Here is an 18,628-nt window from a genome sequence, read left to right on the forward strand (position 1 = left end):
TTCAACCGCCCCGGTGCGCCCCGAGGAGCGGCCGGGAATGGGTGCCCGGGGGAGGGCACGGAGGTGGTAGGATCTCCCTCGGCCCCACGGACACAGCAAAGCTGCTGCGAGGGGGGCTGTAACACCCTCCGCCAGAGCGGAGAGCCACCAGCCACCCCGAAGCCTTCCCCGCAGACCCGGAGCCGGTCACGGCACACCGCCACAGAGGAAATCCGTAACTCCCGGGCCACCGACCTTCCCGCCGTGTTGAATCCTCCGGGTGCACTGCATGGACCCCACCTGTTTACCTCTCAACGGTTTCACGCCCTTTTGAAATCTCTCTTCAAAGTTCTTTTCAACTTTCCCTTACGGTACTTGTTGACTATTGGTCTCGCGCCCGTATTTAGCCTGAGATGGAGTTTACCACCTACTTTGGGCTGCATTCCTAAGCAACCCGACTCCAAAAAGACCAGATCCTGGCGCACCGGGGGCCGCTACCGGCCTAACACCGTCCGCAGGGTGAGCCCAGAAGGACTTGGGCCCCCTGAGCGACGCTGGGGAGTCTGTCTTCTCTACGCCACATTTCCCGTGCCCGCCGCCGGGCGGGGTTTCAGCTCTGGGCTCTTCCCTCTTTACTCGTCGTTAATGGGGGAATCCTGGTTAGTTTCTTTTCCTCCGCTTAGTAACATGCTTAAATTCAGCGGGTGGCCACCTCTGATCTGAGGTCGTAGTCAGAAGAAAACACCAGAGCTTTAAGGGGGAGCCGGAAAAGGCCAGGCCCCTGCCGGGGCACGGGCCTGGCATCCCGGCAGCGTGTGCCCTCTTTCCCCGGAACAGATCTGGCGGGGTTTCGCCCTCCCCGGGAAGCTGTCCGTAGAGGTGGACGCCCGAGGTGCCGGCAGCCGGTGGGACACCACAGACAGCCACACGCGGCACACAGCAAGGTGCCCCAGGGCGGGCCAGTCGCCAGACCCTTTCTTGGGGCTAGGCGAGTCGGCAGCGTACCTCTGTGGCTGGACCTGGTGAGGGACCCTCCCACAGGCGATCGGAGGAGTCTGACCTTGAGGGGGGACGAAGGGAAGTGGAGCTAACCCTGGGATGGCCTCAGCCGCATCCCGGGGAAGCCCCAGGACAATTGACGATTGAGTGATCCTCAGACAGGCGTAGCCCCGGGAGGAACCAGGGGCCGCAAGGTGCGTTCGAAGTGTCGATCAATGTGTCCTGCAATTCACACAAATTCTCTCAGCTAGCTGCATTCTTCATTGACGCGTGAGCTGAGTGATCCACCACCACGAGTCACAGGCAACGTTTCGAAAACATTCACCCACCTGCGGGTGCAGGAGAGGCAGGAGGAAGAAGACGCCATCCGTCTACCGCCCACGTGGTGAGACGGCTCGGGCGCCCCGTTCAAGGCTTCCCCTCTGGGAGTCGGAGTGCACCATTGGGAGAAAAAACATTGGCAGGCGCTTGGCCCAGGAGTTCCCCCCCCTCCACCCCCACCCGCAGGTGAGGAAGGAGGCTTCCGGTGCATCCGTAGCAGGTAGTCCCGCAGCCGCCGGTCCCTCCCGGAGTAACTGGGAGGGATCGCATGGGTCTTCAAACCCCTCGGCCCGGCTGCACGGGACTGGGTCAAACTGGGTACCTGGCAACGAGGGAGGGTCGCCCCACCTGCACCTCAGCCATACGTCGCCGGGCGACCCCAAACCGTGCACCAAGCTGGCTTGTACAGCCCACCCCACCCTTGCCCATGCCAGAGGCGCTGGAAGAGAAGAGCCAGGCAGCTCCCCATCCTGCACGCCTCCCACTGAGAGGAGCCAGGGTCCCCTCGCAGGCCCTCGGCCCCTTCTCTTCCAGGCTGCCCTGTCACACGAGAAGGGCTCCTCCTCAGTCGCCTGGATCTCGGTCAGGCCGGGACGTTGGGCGCAGGAAGGCCCAGCCAGCAGCAGGTCCTTCTAGGGGGGGTGGTACCAGCCCACTGCAATTCAGTTTCCCCCCACCGTGGGGGTGGTGCCAGGTGAGCTTTGGTTCCATCTCAGGAGGGCCTACCGCTGTGCCCCTCCCAGAGAGGGACAGGAGATGGGGGCCACCCCCCCCGTCCCCAGTCCCTCATGTGTCGGTCGGGTCCTCCCCGGTGGAAGAGGCCCGCCGAAGGCCCGGTCCTCACCCAAGCACCCCATGCGGCCGCAGACTGCTCCGCCAGCTCGGGCGTGCCAGGGCAGGGCCAGGCCCTGTGCCTATGGTGCGTGCTTGCAGGAGGCTGCCGAGGGCTTTGGGCAGGCACCGACTGTCGCTCGGGCCGCTCCACCGTTAATGATCCTTCCGCAGGTTCACCTACAGAAACTTGTTACGACTTTTACTTCCTCTAGGTAGTCAAGTTTGATTGTCTTCTCGGCACTCCACCAGGACCATTGCTGACCCCGGCGGGACCTCACTAAACCATCCAATTGGTAGTAGCGACGTGCGGTGTGTACAAAGGGCAGGGACCTAACGCTCGCTTATGACCCGCACTTACTTGGAATTCCTCGTTCCACAGAGAGGGGTGACAGCATGGCGTGCGAGGCCTTCAGACCTGCTGGGCAGCAGCATCCAAGGGCCTGGCGCCACCTGACCCCTCCCACTCTTGTCCGACTACTGGGGGGCACGAGCTGCCGGGGCCGCTCGGCCTTCACTCTGCTGGGTAGGGTCTCCCACCAGGAAGCAGGCCCTCGAGTCGGACAGTCCATGCGGGGTGGAAGCGCTTTGCTCGAAACCGCCGAGGCTGGCCAAGCAGTCCATCCCTAAACGGACCAAGAGTGCCCAATCGATCAGAGTACGGCTGGGACATTCCCTGGCAGGCCACCCTCCCCGGAGCCCTCAGGGGCCCCGGCTGCAGCTCCTGAACCCAACCGAGCAAAGGGAGACTCCCCGGGCACAATGGAACCCTGTCCTGGTCCTTTGGCAGTGCGGCAGGCCGGGGGACGGGGCCCAGGGCCGGAGCACCCGACGCAGGGCCCCTGGACCCAGCCGGGGCTCCCAGGCCCAGAGATGCAGGGGAAGCCTCCCCGGGCCCGCTGGACACCATCCCGGGCACCCTGCCACATAGCAGAACTGAGGACAGAGCCCGGGTTGGGGAGGCTGCCCTCCCTGGGGCTCTCAGGGGCCCTGGCCGGAGCTCCTGAGCCCAGCCAAGCAAGTGGAGGCTCCCCAGGCACAACGGAACCTCGTCCCAGGCCTTTGGCAGAGTGGCAGGCTGAGGGACGGGGCCCAGGGCCGGAGCACCTGACCCGGGGCCCGGCAGGGCCCTTGGACCCAAACAGGGCTCCCAGGCCCAGAGGCGCAGGGGCAGCCTCCCCTGGCTCTCCGGACCCCGTACCTGGTACCCTGCCACACAGCAGGACCGAGGACGGAGCCTGGGGTGGGGAGGCCGCCCTCCCTGGGGCCCTCCCTGGGGCCCTGGCCAGAGCTCCTGAACCCAGCCAAGCAAGGGGAGGCTCCCCAGGCACAACAGAACCCCGTCCTGGGCCTTTGGCAGTGCGGCAGGCTAGGGGATGGGGCCCAGGGCTGGACCACCTGACCCGGTGGCCCGGCGGGCCCCTGCACCAAGCCGGGCCTCCCAGGCCCGGAGGCACAGGGGAAGCCTCCTCAGGCCCGCCGGACACCATCCCACGCACCCTGCCATGCGGCAGGACTGAGGACGGAGCCCTGGGCTGGAGTACCACAGCCAGGGCCTGGCAGTGCCCCTGGACCCAGCCCAGGCTCCCAGGCCCAGAGGCAAAGGGGAAGCCTCCCCTGGCCAGCGGGACCTCGTTCGGGCACCCTGCCACGCAGCAGGGCAGAGCCTGGGGTGGGGAGGCTGCCCTCCCCAGGGCCCCTGGACCCAGCTCATCAGGGGGAGGCTCCCCGGGCACGCCGGACCCCATCCAGGGCAACCTTCCACGCGGCATGCCCAGGGACGGACCCAGGGCTGGGGCGGCATCCTGGCCTGTATAGCTGCTGGCTGAGGACCACTAGGCAGAGAGGGGTCCCAGAGTACCTTGTCCCTAGTAATCCAGAAGAAGGCTACCCCTCTTTCTGGGAAACCGTGCGCACCGAGAGGCTCAGGGGGCCCTAGGCTAGGATGTGCCTGACCTCCTGGAGCCCTAGCTGGGATCCGAGAGGCAAATGAGCCCTCATCGGGACTTCCAGGGCAGCCCGGTCATCTGGTCGCCCCATTGGAAAGCATTGCGTGCGTCCAGATGGCTGAGGGGAAAGGTGCGACCAGATGGCCAGGACGGAAAGGCCCACCCCGAGCCTTCACGGTCGGGCTCCCACCTGCCGATGCAGGGCTCGGGGGATCTGCTTCCTGGGTGCTCGGGGAACCCGGCTCGGCCTCGGGCACGGGGAGGACCACCGGAGCTCTCGGGGCCCGGACGCCAGGGGAGGACTGCCCGGGACCCATGGAGCCCGTCCAGGGTACTTTACCACGCCGTGGGTCAGCGGAGGGAGCCCATGCCCCCCCGGACAGAGGGGAGGTGTTGTCCAGGCATAGCCGATCTGGTCCCCGGTTGAGAACCGCCATCCTGGCATACCCTGCCCCTAGTAATCCAGAGAAAGGCTACCCTTCTTTCGGGAAAACCGTGCATCCCGAGTGACGGAGAGGACCCAGGGCGCGGACCAGCCCGGCCTCCTGGAGCCCTGGCTGGGATCGGGGAGGCAAATGAGCCCCCATCGGGATTTCCAGGCTGGCCCGGCCATCTGGTTGCTCCATTGGAAAGCATTGCATGCGACAAGATAGCTGAGGGGAAAGGTGCGACCAGATGGCTGGGACTGAAAGGACTCCCATCTGCCTGCCCCGAGTCAGGCCGGGCCTTCCCGGTAGAGCACCCCGCCTGCCCTAGCAGGGCTCGGCTTCCCGAGGGCTCGGAGACCCCGGCTGGGTCTCAGGTATGGGGAGGCCCGCAGGAGCTCTCGGGCCCACACGCCCGGAGGAGGCCTGCCCGGTACCCATGGAGCCCGTCCAGGGCACTCTGCCACGCCGCGGGTCGGTGGAGGGAGCCCCGGATGCCTGGGAGGTGTTGCCCGGGCATAGCCCATCTGGTCCCCGGCAGCGAACCGCCATCCCCAGAGGGGTGGTCTGGCATACCCTGCCCTTAGTAATCCGGAGGGGAGCTACCCCTCTTTCTGGTAACCCGTGCGCACTGAGAGACTTGGGGGACCATAGGCGTGGACGCGCCAGACCTCCTGGAGCCCTGGCTGGGATCGGGGAGGCAAATGAGCCCTCATCGGGACTTCCAGGCCAGCCCGGCCATCTGGTCACCCCATTGGAAAGCATTGCGCGCGTGACCAGATGGCCGAGGGGGCAAAGTCACCATCAGATGGCCGGGACCGAAGGACGCCAATCTGCCCGCCCGAGCCTTCGCGGTAGGGGTCCCGCCTGCCCTTGCAGGGCTTGGGGGCTCTGCTTCCCAGGGGCTCGGAGACCCCGGCTGGTGGGACTCAGGCACGGGGAGGCCTGCAGGAGCTCTCGGGTCCCGAACGCCAGGGGAGAGGACTGCCCTGGACCGATGGAGCCTGTCCCAGGCACTTTGCCACGCCGAGGGCCGGAGGACAGAGCCCCGGATGGTGGGGAGGTGTTGCCCGGGCCTAGCCCATCTGTTCCCTGGCTGAGAACCGGGAACGGTTCCGGCATACCCTACCCCTAGTAATCCGGGGGAAAGCTACCCCTGTTTCTGGTAACCCGTGCGCACCCTGAGACTGAGGGGACCCAAGGCGCGGATGTGCCCGACCTCCTGGAGCCCTGGCTGGGATCGGGGAGGCAAATGAGCCCTCATCTGGACTTCCAGGGAAGCCCGGCCATCTGGTTGCCCCATTGGAAAGCATTGCGCGCTACTATTCCAACACATTCCCTACTGGACTTGCTCTAGATGGTGCTCCAACGTAAGGAATATACCAACACCTTCCCTACTGGACTCATGTCGGCCGTTAGCCGTCATGAGCACCTAAGCAGTTAAAGTGAAAAATGCTGCACAAAACAAATGATGGAGGAAATGCTGAACCAATCAAACATTCTTTCCCAGTTAAGAGATCTGGGTGAAATCCATCGTTCTATCTATATGTGGATATCTGGTCACACTAGATATGGTCAAAGTCACAAGTTCACGTCGACCGCAAGCAAGCACTACCCGACTATAAGGACCCAGGTAGGCCAGCTGAACAAGAGCACCTTAAATCCTGTTTGCGGAGTCCCACATTGAGGATCTTACCTCAGGGAAGGTGCTGGAGATAGTTAGAATAGTAGTTTTGCCCACTATTCACTATCCGTTACTTACCTCAGGGTAGGTGCTGGCCAGTGACTTAGAATAGTAATTTTACTCCAACTACCACCATGTACTTACCTAAGGGCAGGTGTTGGACAGTGACTAAAGGGCAAAATAACTATTTTAACTTCAACAAGTACTTACCTCAGGACTGATGCTGGACAGTGAGAGCAAATTTAATAGTTTAACTTGACCAAATATTTAACTCGAACTAGTTCCTCAAGTTCATCAAATAAATACTTTAAGACAAATTAACATGTATTTTCTTTATCAATAAAATAAATACATCTACCTACAAAACAACTTGAAATGCATCAAACTACAGGACGTATCCTACCCACAAAAACACAACTATCCATTTAAGTATTGTAAATTGCAACATTAAATAGTAAGAGAAAAACCATAAGTCTCAAAGTTAATCGATAAATGATAAATTGCATTTTTCTTTTTGGAACAGATAACATAATTGAAGAAAAAACAACTTACCTAAAGAACACTTCAAAGTAGAAACACCTAGTACCAATAACCTCCTTCAAAAACAAAGAACTCACCAATTTCCAAGTAAACAAATCCCAATTTTTTTTAATATAACTTTTTTTTTCCAGGTGAAACATGTTAACTGAGAATAAATATTCTCTTTTCAATAAAGTATTCAGAATGTTTTATTTCTCCATAGAAAAAAATAACAAAACATTTTCTCACTTTTTTACAAGGCAAATAAAGAAAATCTAAAATAGATTAAAACAGCAAAAACATGAACTTCTACTTTTTTCTATTTCTCTTTTTTTAACAGAACCAATGCCAATGGCATCAGCAATTCAAGCAAGTTATGTCAAATTCTGGAAAGGCAACAGACTTTTAAAGTATGCTGGCAACCTTTACTGTAAGGGCAGGTTAACTGAGCCCAGCTGTCTTTGGAGGTGTGTGGAGTACTTTCTATCCCATTGCACAGGAAGAGTGGTTACTCTGGCAAACACCGTATTTAGGACAACTGAGCACAACCACTCTGCCTCTGCAATTGAGATTGAAGTATGTGACACCATACACAAAATGAAAGAACTGCTCCACCTCCAATGAGCCCTGTGGCTCAATTTTGAGACTGGTATCTGAAACCATTCCATGCATATGGCTAGTAGTATGCCTACAATTGCCAATATAAGGCAAATGGAACAAAGACCGAAACAGTCAAGTAATCCCCAACACTTATTCTGACTTAGCATCCCCCTGAAATAACTATCACTTTTTCTGAAGAATCTTTCCTACTGCATGACAATGAAACCCCTCAAAAAAGAATACTAATATTTAGCACAACCCATAACCTTTAAACACTTGAAAATAGTGAAATTGGGATGATGAATGGTAATTTTAAATCAACACCCCATCCATTCACCTAAATGTACACTATTAACACTAAAATAAATAATACAACCGTCTCATTTGTGTATAGTTTACTCCCTGACAAGCAATCCTCAACATACACCGAATTGTTAACAGTTGTAAAATCCAAAACAATGAAAGTCCTAGAAAAGTAATAATTGACTTCAAATTATCAGTGATTAATACAAATACACAAATGTACCCTACCACCCAAATTCATTCAAGTACTTTTTTATTTCTTCACTTTTCTCAGGCATATTGGCGAAAAAAATCCCTAAATCATCCTTACTGGAGGATTACTCATCAAACAATAAACTTAAGTTTGAATTTAAAAAAATTACCTGCCTTATGCTTGATACCCCCTGAGAGTGTAGATGAGTACTACACAGCAATTTCTGAATCAGAATTCTTTACACAAAATGAAGAGAAATTGACCCCACTACTAAATTATTTCGAAGATACATGGATTGGCCATCTAAGCAAGTCGGGTAACAGGAGGAAGCCAAGGTTTCCCACTGAATGGTGAAACTGTTACACAATATAACAAAAGAGAGAGAAAGGGATTTCACAACTAAGTTGTAAGGGGTACTCCCAGTCCCCTGAGGTACACAAAATAAACAAAGAAGGGGGTATCCTTAAATGAGAGAAGGTAAAGACCTTCTGTCTGTTAGAGAGTTCTCAGAGAAGTAAAAAGAGAAAATATTTCTTTTTTATGAAACCCCTCACTCACCAACCTGGTTGGTGACATGCTTCATCATCGGGGTCCACCCGAGCAGTCGAATACCACTCGGGTGTGCTTCCACGCCTGATTACAGCGGAGCAGGTTTGTTATTATATCAGTACGTGTAAGTGACGTGTGTGAGTGAGTGAAATAAAGTTAAAAGTAATCCTACTGTACTCCCTAACAAATTTAATATGGAGCAGCAGGGTCACGATTAAAAAAGTGGTGAAGTGTAATACTAATGTAGGTTTAATTTGACCTAAAGTATTATCCAAATATTGACGGTCTACATGTTTCAACCTTAGAGTATAATCACAGGTTTTCGTCAGGACCTATCGACACACCGGGCGGTCTACACGCACTAAGGTGCATCCAACCCTGGAGCGCCTGTGTGCCACCTACATATACTTGCGAAGGTGGTAAAAAGGGTTCAAGGAGTCCTCTGTGTACAGATGAACCTGAAAAAAGCACATACAGTTCTGGGCAATCAGAAAATGATCCATTTAGAATTAGAATGAACAGTGCCCATTTCCGTGTGAACTCTCATTTGTGCGCATATAATCACCTCATTCTGAGTTATGCGCCCCATGTAATTACCATTGGTTGTTGGAACCGAGCATTCGTTCCATATTATGCGAGATTAGCATCAACCCACTAAATCATTGTGGAAATCGTGGGTGTCTTACGGCTACACAGCAATTGTGAGTATACTTGATGTGTGATTCTATAGAGCGGACAAAGACGCACGTGAAAAAAACTCTATTTGTGACATGCGTGCGCTAAGGAAATTATTTAAAAACAGAACACGGTGGAAAAAGGAAACGACTCAAGACTCACTCGCGATTCTTACTCGAATCGTGTCATGGGCTCATAAGGGAGACAGACGGTGCTGCATTACTGTTGGACAAGAAACACAAAACACGGGCGGCAATGGTCAGAACACTTAACTCTAAGTGCCTCACGTGTGCGTGGCCACCAGCTCTTCCCTACATACTCTTACCTCAGCTCACCGACTGCCTGCCACAAACCTGCTGTGCTTCCCCCAGGCGCCCGGATGTTACTGAATGGGCAGCAAGGCTTCAACTAAATACTCCTCACTTCCTGGTCACATGACTAGTGGGCGTGGCCTGGAGTGAGGAGACAATTTTTAAAGCGACAGGTCGATTTCTGCCGGTGAATGGCTAGTCATAGGTGAGAAAATAAAAGGAGTCTAGAGTGATTATTAAAAATATATTTACATGGAATAGGACCTTCCACACGTAGGAGGAATGCTACAGAGAGGAAAACAGTAATTCAGTTAAAATTACAAGGCACAATGAGGTTATTTGTTCAGCACAGAGTTCCAAGGTATGCAATCGTTCATACCATGTTTGTGGGTGGACAATCTGTGTATCCAGCGTTGTTCTTTTTCATACAGAAATTTCTGTGTGTTAGTACAAGTCACAGTTTCAATTATCGTCCAACGCATATCGTTGGGTGTGTGATTGTGTTGAAGAAAGTGTTCTGTTAGACGCGTGGTTTGTTTTTTGCATCTAATAGTGCTCCTGTGCTCACAGATCCTCTGCTTCACTTTCCTTGTTGTCATCCCTATGTAACGAAGTTCACACGGGCAGGTAATTAAATATACTGCATTAGTGGTGTTACAGTTTGTATGTTTTCTTTGTGACCATTCTCTGCCAGGTTCTAGGGATAGTGTTTTTGTGGCTGTGGTGAGATGGCACACGCTACAGTCACCGCATGGAAAATGACCTGTAATGTTAGGTAGTCCCCATGAATTAAGGACAGTACATCTTGTTGGTGTTTCTGGTTGTTTTGGTCTGGTGTGTACCAATGCATCTTTAATACTCCTTGCTCTCTTGAAAGAGAACAAGGGTTTTTCCCATTTTAGATTGCCTGTATTCAGGATCTTCCAGTGTTTGTTGATTGTCCTTGTGACCTGGTTCGAGATAGTACTGTATGTGGTGACGCACGTAAGAGGCGTGTCCGTCACTTGTTTCAGATTGGGTTCCAACAGTGCCTCACGGTTCTGATTAGCAGCCCGTTTTTTGCAAGTTGCCAATATCTTTTCGGGATATCCTCTGTCTGACAATTTGAGTGACAGGTCATTAGCTTGGGAGCGGAAGTCAGAGCTCTTGCTACAGTTTCTCCTAATTCTGAGGTATTGTCCGAAAGGGAGGTTTTCCCTGAGGGGCCTAGGGTGGAAGCTATCAAACCTAAGTAAATTGTTTTTCGCAGTCGGTTTGTAGTGTGTGCGGGTTTCAAGGGCCCCGTTCTCTATAGTGATCACAACGTCCAGAAAGACTAAGGACTGGGTGTCACTACAGTGAGTAAATCTGAGATGGTCATCGCAGGTATTTATCCCTAAGAAAAATTCATTGAGAACATTCTGGGGTCCATTCCATACTAGGAGTACATCGTCGATGTACCTGCGCCATAGTGTTATGTTTCTAGAGAAGGGGTTGGATGTGGTCAGGATGAACTTCTTCTCAAAGTCGTAGACATAGAGTCCTGCCACACTAGGAGCGAAGGTACTACCCATAGAAGTACCGCCCGTTTGTAAATACAGAAGTTCATCCTGACCACATCCAACCCCTTCTCTAGAAACATAACACTATGGCACAGGTACATCGACGATGTACTCCTAGTATGGAATGGACCCCAGAATGTTCTCAATGAATTTTTCTTATGGATAAATACCTGCGATGACCATCTCAGATTTACTCACTGTAGTGACACCCAGTCCTTAGTCTTTCTGGACGTTGTGATCACTATAGAGAACGGGGCCCTTGAAACCCGCACACACTACAAACCGACTGCGAAAAACAATTTACTTAGGTTTGATAGCTTCCACCCTAGGCCCCTCAGGGAAAACCTCCCTTTCGGACAATACCTCAGAATTAGGAGAAACTGTAGCAAGAGCTCTGACTTCCGCTCCCAAGCTAATGACCTGTCACTCAAATTGTCAGACAGAGGATATCCCGAAAAGATATTGGCAACTTGCAAAAAACGGGCTGCTAATCAGAACCGTGAGGCACTGTTGGAACCCAATCTGAAACAAGTGACGGACACGCCTCTTACGTGCGTCACCACATACAGTACTATCTCGAACCAGGTCACAAGGACAATCAACAAACACTGGAAGATCCTGAATACAGGCAATCTAAAATGGGAAAAACCCTTGTTCTCTTTCAAGAGAGCAAGGAGTATTAAAGATGCATTGGTACACACCAGACCAAAACAACCAGAAACACCAACAAGATGTACTGTCCTTAATTCATGGGGACTACCTAACATTACAGGTCATTTTCCATGCGGTGACTGTAGCGTGTGCCATCTCACCACAGCCACAAAAACACTATCCCTAGAACCTGGCAGAGAATGGTCACAAAGAAAACATACAAACTGTAACACCACTAATGCAGTATATTTAATTACCTGCCCGTGTGAACTTCGTTACATAGGGATGACAACAAGGAAAGTGAAGCAGAGGATCTGTGAGCACAGGAGCACTATTAGATGCAAAAAACAAATCACGCGTCTAACAGAACACTTTCTTCAACACAATCACACACCCAACGATATGCGTTGGACGATAATTGAAACTGTGACTTGTACTAACACACAGAAATTTCTGTATGAAAAAGAACAACGCTGGATACACAGATTGTCCACCCACAAACATGGTATGAACGATTGCATACCTTGGAACTCTGTGCTGAACAAATAACCTCATTGTGCCTTGTAATTTTAACTGAATTACTGTTTTCCTCTCTGTAGCATTCCTCCTACGTGTGGAAGGTCCTATTCCATGTAAATATATTTTTAATAATCACTCTAGACTCCTTTTATTTTCTCACCTATGACTAGTCATTCACCGGCAGAAATCGACCTGTCGCTTTAAAAATTGTCTCCTCACTCCAGGCCACGCCCACTAGTCATGTGACCAGGAAGTGAGGAGTATTTAGTTGAAGCCTTGCTGCCCATTCAGTAACATCCGGGCGCCTGGGGGAAGCACAGCAGGTTTGTGGCAGGCAGTCGGTGAGCTGAGGTAAGAGTATGTAGGGAAGAGCTGGTGGCCACGCACACGTGAGGCACTTAGAGTTAAGTGTTCTGACCATTGCCGCCCGTGTTTTGTGTTTCTTGTCCAACAGTAATGCAGCACCGTCTGTCTCCCTTATGAGCCCATGACACGATTCGAGTAAGAATCGTGAGTGAGTCTTGAGTCGTTTCCTTTTTCCACCGTGTTCTGTTTTTAAATAATTTCCTTAGCGCACGCATGTCACAAATAGAGTTTTTTTCACGTGCGTCTTTGTCCGCTCTATAGAATCACACATCAAGTATACTCACAATTGCTGTTTAGCCGTAAGACACCCACGATTTCCACAATGATTTAGTGGGTTGATGCTAATCTCGCATAATATGGAACGAATGCTCGGTTCCAACAACCAATGGTAATTACATGGGGCGCATAACTCAGAATGAGGTGATTATATGCGCACAAATGAGAGTTCACACGGAAATGGGCACTGTTCATTCTAATTCTAAATGGATCATTTTCTGATTGCCCAGAACTGTATGTGCTTTTTTCAGGTTCATCTGTACACAGAGGACTCCTTGAACCCTTTTTACCACCTTCGCAAGTATATGTAGGTGGCACACAGACGCTCCAGGGTTGGATGCACCTTAGTGCGTGTAGACCGCCCGGTGTGTCGATAGGTCCTGACGAAAACCTGTGATTATACTCTAAGGTTGAAACATGTAGACCGTCAATATTTGGATAATACTTTAGGTCAAATTAAACCTACATTAGTATTACACTTCACCACTTTTTTAATCGTGACCCTGCTGCTCCATATTAAATTTGTTAGGGAGTACAGTAGGATTACTTTTAACTTTATTTCACTCACTCACACACGTCACTTACACGTACTGATATAATAACAAACCTGCTCCGCTGTAATCAGGCGTGGAAGCACACCCGAGTGGTATTCGACTGCTCGGGTGGACCCCGATGATGAAGCATGTCACCAACCAGGTTGGTGAGTGAGGGGTTTCATAAAAAAGAAATATTTTCTCTTTTTACTTCTCTGAAAACTCTCTAACAGACAGAAACTGTTACACAACCTGTTTAGAGGGTGGTGCAAAGACCGACAAAGCCATTGAGAGATGGCACAATTCCTTCAGTAAATCAATTGGCAAACTTCACCCAAACCTATATAATGTTTGGGAAATTATGAAGAAGGAACAAACTTTCAAAGAAATTAGACTTGAACAATCCCTGTCTGGCAGCCTGACCCCACGTATATCAAAATAGACTAAAGAAATGTCTGAGAGACTATTGGGTCAAGTGTGACAATTTTTGTTGATAGTGGATTCAGACTACCTGGAAAGTATTGCATACATTTTACACTCACTAAAATTTCCCTAAATTACTTGCCTGTTTTAACACAATTATATATAATTCAATTGGCATTTTTCTATTCTTTTTTTTTAACCAAATTAAAATAATTTGTAGTTCCTACCTGCATTTGTCTTCTTTATTCAACTCTTGGTGACTTTTTCAAACAACGTGTCACCAAGACTCAACAGTACTCCAATAATACATATAGACACATTTACACCCTCAGAAAAAAAGTAAGGGTCTAATTACAACTTTAGAGGTCCTGGGAAATCTGCTGTAATTTGGTGGTCTGACTGCCCGCTACCCTGGTGGTCCGACAATGCAAGCAGGAAATTCACAGCAAGACTGAAGTAAATCTGCCAGCACTGCCAATGTCGCTGGTCCCGCCGTGATGTGGACAGCGGTGGTCAATTGTGGTGACATCAGCATCTCCATCTCTGCAGACCTTTTCATGGCTGGGACAATGCCAAGAAAAGGTTGACAGAAAGGCAGGTAAAGGGCCACAGAAATGTGCTCCAGGGCAAACAAACCCATGTGGCATGTGGCCGAGGCACATTTTGTGCCCCCTATGCCACCCATGTCGATGCATGCACTGTTTGCCATGCATGACATGGTGTATGGGAACAATGCACCCAACTTGCAGGTGGTTCAGCAGTGGCTTCAGGCTCTCTCCTAGAGCCGAAGTATACCGCCACCTTGGCTGCACCACTGCACCAACACCAGCCCTGCAGTATTGTTATAATGAGGCAGTCGGGATGCACTTCCCCGTATACCCATATATCCCACATCCCATCTCTGAATGTTAATGTTACAATTTTGTAAAATAGTTGAACATTTAAAATGTATTAATTTTTAAAATTACAATTCTTGTATATTAATATTGTATTAAAACTAATACCGGAGTATTAATACACTTCCCCACTCAATACTCCTATTTCCCTTGCATCCCATCCCTAAATAGTAATGTTACAATTTGATAAAATATTTCAGAATTTTAAATTATTAACTTACAATTACACTTCTTAAATATGAATAGTATTACAATTAATACCTGATCATTAACACACTTCCCTTTCCATTACCCCTATATCCCTTGCATCCCAACTCTAACTGGTAATATTAGAATTTTATAAAGTAATGTAAAATTATTAATTTACAAAAATTACAATTCCTAAATATTTATAGGAAGGTATTCAAATCAACTCCGGAGTTTTAATAAACATCCCCAACCAATACCCCTTCATCCCTTGCATTCCATCCCTAAAATATTGTATTACATTTGATAAAATATCTGTTATCACTTGACATTAACCTACAAAACATAAATTGCATTAAACACTAAAGTATTAAATTAATACCGGAGTGGCAAATATACTTCCCCACCGAATACTTTATCACTAATTATCATAAAAAATAAAAATCTATATATATCTACATATCAAAGCTCCTGTCTGCACCTTTGCCCGTGTACTTGTGAACGTGTGCTTCTTTCATGGGGTGTACCCAAGTGATATATAGTCGCTCTTTAGTTCCGTGCCAAATGTGCACAAGAAGCACTTGCGAGGGTGATCCCACGATTATATTCTTGAACTCTGCAGCAAACAATGTTTGCTGCAGAGTAAAACAATAATCTTGTGAACTCACCCTCATGAGTGCGTCGTCTTCTGCGTATTTGGCATGGAACTACAGAGAAACTATATATATATATATATATATATATATATATATATATATTTTAATATTTTCCAACTATCTATTACATATACTTACAAGATATGTGTTGTAATAACACCAGTGGTAAAACATATAAGTATTAATGACACTACTGCTAAAAAAAATTGTATATTAATGACCGCAATGGTACACACATGCCTGCTAAATGCCTAGAACTAATAAATGTTGTAAGGTCATGCGTGGTAATGGCACTATTGGTAAATATATAGCAGATGTAAAAACCTGTGTGGTTTTTTACTATCAGGACATGTAAAACTTAAAGGGACATGTCCAACTTTTTAAATGCATCACACCCTTCCCTGTGGGCTGTTGAGGGCCTCGCCGAGTGGTGACTTCTATGTAATTAAAAGGAAGGTTTTGGCCTCCCAATAAGTTTATTTTGCCAGGTCGAACTGGCAGCTTACAACTGCACACCCCGGCAGCAATGGCAGCCCTGAAACTTGTTTAAAGGGCTACTTAAGTGAGTAGCATAATCCGTACTGCAGGCACACATGTAGTACCACTTTACTAGGGGCTTATAGATAAATAATATATGTCAATTGGGGACAAGCCAATGATCCCATGTTTTAAGGAGCGAGCACATGCGCTATAGCGCTGGCTAACAGCGGTAAAGTGCACAGAGTGGTAAGGCCAGCAAACGCAAGATCACCAAAAATGGAGGAGGAAGGCAAAAAGTCTGGGTGAAGATCGCCATAAGGCTGACCGGTCTAACAGACTCTCTAGATTCTGGATGTAATTCCTAGTACTCCAAGGTTTTTTTTTTCTCACTGTCCTTGTTCAGTCTTAGTGGTAAGTATGGGTTCCAAAGGCTTCCCATTTAACCTTGCTCACCTCTCAAGTTGCAGCTGTTTCAGATGTTTTTCAGCAGCCTAAGACTGCTGGGGGGGGGGTATAAGTCCTGATGTTTGTTCCATGCAAAGTCTGCCAAATTCTGGAAAAATGGAAATACAGTATTTTATCCCATATCTAGCTGAAATGTTTCTCACCTGCCCTACCGTAATAGAATAATCCTGGTTTGATGCTAACAGAAGGAAAGTTTTTCAAAAATTTCCCAGATAGATTCTTCCCTGCTTTTGGAGATATGAAAAGAAATCTTAGTGATATCACCCACAAACCTTTACATTACAATTCTCCAATAGTCCTTGCAAACTACTGAGATTTCCAGGAAACGCAAAAGGTTTTAGAAGCAGGATCTAACTGCTTCTTGAAGTCCATAAATTAAAATGAATCATTGCTCACAGGCAAGGCTTCCCAGGAGCTACAGTATCTATATTGAACTCACTGAACGACAGGCAGAAAGAAAATATTAAATCCTTTACTAGCATTGAGAAAGCAACTGAAAACTCATCTTTTCAAGCAATTCTTGTCTTGTTAAGAAAATCCCTTCTCGCTCTTACTGGAGCCAATAATTCTATTACATTTTAAATGACCTCTCATTATCTTTCTCAATGCTTTTCATATCACATTTACCGGTCTTTCTCCCTTAGTTGATAAATGTTGATATTTTCATGCTGTTCTTACATGTGTGACCTACTAAGCTAACGAGCACTATAGTTTCATGTAAATCACCCTTACAACTTTGTTAAACAAATAAATCAACATGTGCCTTGCTATCAACAGGAAGTCTCATTTCCTGCAGCTTCGGTTTTATCCTACTGTTGCTTAAGTATGTGGTTCCATAACACGGTGCTAACAATTGTTATCCCTAGATACAAAGGTCTTAGACCTCATCTAGAAGATAGTGTCCCAGCTTAAACTTACATAAGGTTGCTTGATTTTGTAGATGTCAAATTGCAAGATTTAATTGTGTTCATTGTATGTCATTATTGCAGCAGCAGACCTCAAAGTCCTTTAGCTAGCCTTTAGTAAGGCTTTTAGGATTCTTGCAGAGTGGCATCAACCATCAGCAGAGTTGGAAGGAGTCTTAAGATTTTTTCACAGCATGAACACTTTCTGTTGCTATCAAAATCTTGTAACACAAACCTTAGATGTATAATGTGAACTGAACTAGGGAGTATTACGTTTTTCTTGTAAAAGATTTGGATCTTCAAAGAGATCTGCAGACATAATAAAGACATTATACATTTCACTATAAAAAAAAATGGAAACATTTTAAAATGCCATTTCATTTTAAAAAAACAATAAAAGTTGTTGGGATTTTTCAACGGAATGTACACTGGATCTGGATTTAAAAAGTCTTTGAAAATTGACCTTGTATAAAGTCCAATAGTGGAGAGGTGAAAACTACATCATCAAGATCTCGAATACCATTATAACATAATTCACGTATCCTATCCTTAACATTTGTTTTTTGGCAAAAACCTGGGGCAGTTTTTAATGGTAAAATATTCATAAGAGCAAACAGTGAACCCCATGATCTCAGTTCCATGTTAAGGATGGTTGAAGTTTTTTCACAATACAGGAAGAAGCAATTAAATTGCATTTATCCTTATTAGAGCAAAAACCAGTGTCCGTGTTCAAACTAACACTAAAACTACCACAAAGCAGTTCTAGCTGAAGTTTCAATTGCAGCAAAAACATAATTTCAAATTCATCACATTGAATCTTGCATTGTTCCAGAGCATAAATAAAATTTCTGCAGAAAACCCGATCGTCTTTGTTGTGAATATTTCTAAATACAATAAATTCTGCAGTGAATTCTCTTCACTGTCGGTATCCCCAAGTAGTATTCAACCCAAGCTTCAATCAAATAGCCGAAGTAGCAACTAAAGTATTCAAGCTATCTCATTTGGACAATATTTTACTTCCAGTAGTGTTCATAAAAGACCAGTTCTGGATTTTTGTGGTATCTTTTGCTTAATTAAGACTTGGGGGTGTCTTCAAAAGGAATGTGTAGTATCCTCAGGTCATGTTAATATGTTCCCTTCATTTTTTGAAATATGTCTTTGTGGTACATGTTTTAAAGATTTAACACAAAAATGTTTTATTTCACAAGAGAATGAATTTTAACACAAAAATGTTTTATTTCACAAGAGAATTAATTTAACGCAAAAATGTTCTATTACACAGATGAGTGAGGTTTCTTCCTACAGTGTCTTGTTTGTGTTGTATGCCAACGTTGTTGATTCGCTTTATGCACATTCTTGTTTTGTTGGCATGGGAGTGGGTACTAGTCCCACG

The 18,628-nt window shown here is 47.9% G+C and overlaps 2 pseudogenes; both read right to left on the bottom strand.

The window, feature by feature from the left end:
* The window catches only part of LOC146797695 (28S ribosomal RNA), a 3,367-nt pseudogene extending 2,660 nt beyond the window's left edge, over positions 1-707 (bottom strand).
* A 419-nt stretch (positions 708-1,126) lies between these two features.
* LOC146797696 (5.8S ribosomal RNA) lies at positions 1,127-1,277 on the bottom strand (annotated as a pseudogene).
* Positions 1,278-18,628: the final 17,351 nt, after the last annotated feature.

This window comes from Triturus cristatus, chromosome 9 (genome assembly GCF_964204655.1).
Source record: "Triturus cristatus chromosome 9, aTriCri1.1, whole genome shotgun sequence".
Classification (NCBI taxonomy): Eukaryota; Metazoa; Chordata; class Amphibia; order Caudata; family Salamandridae; genus Triturus; species Triturus cristatus.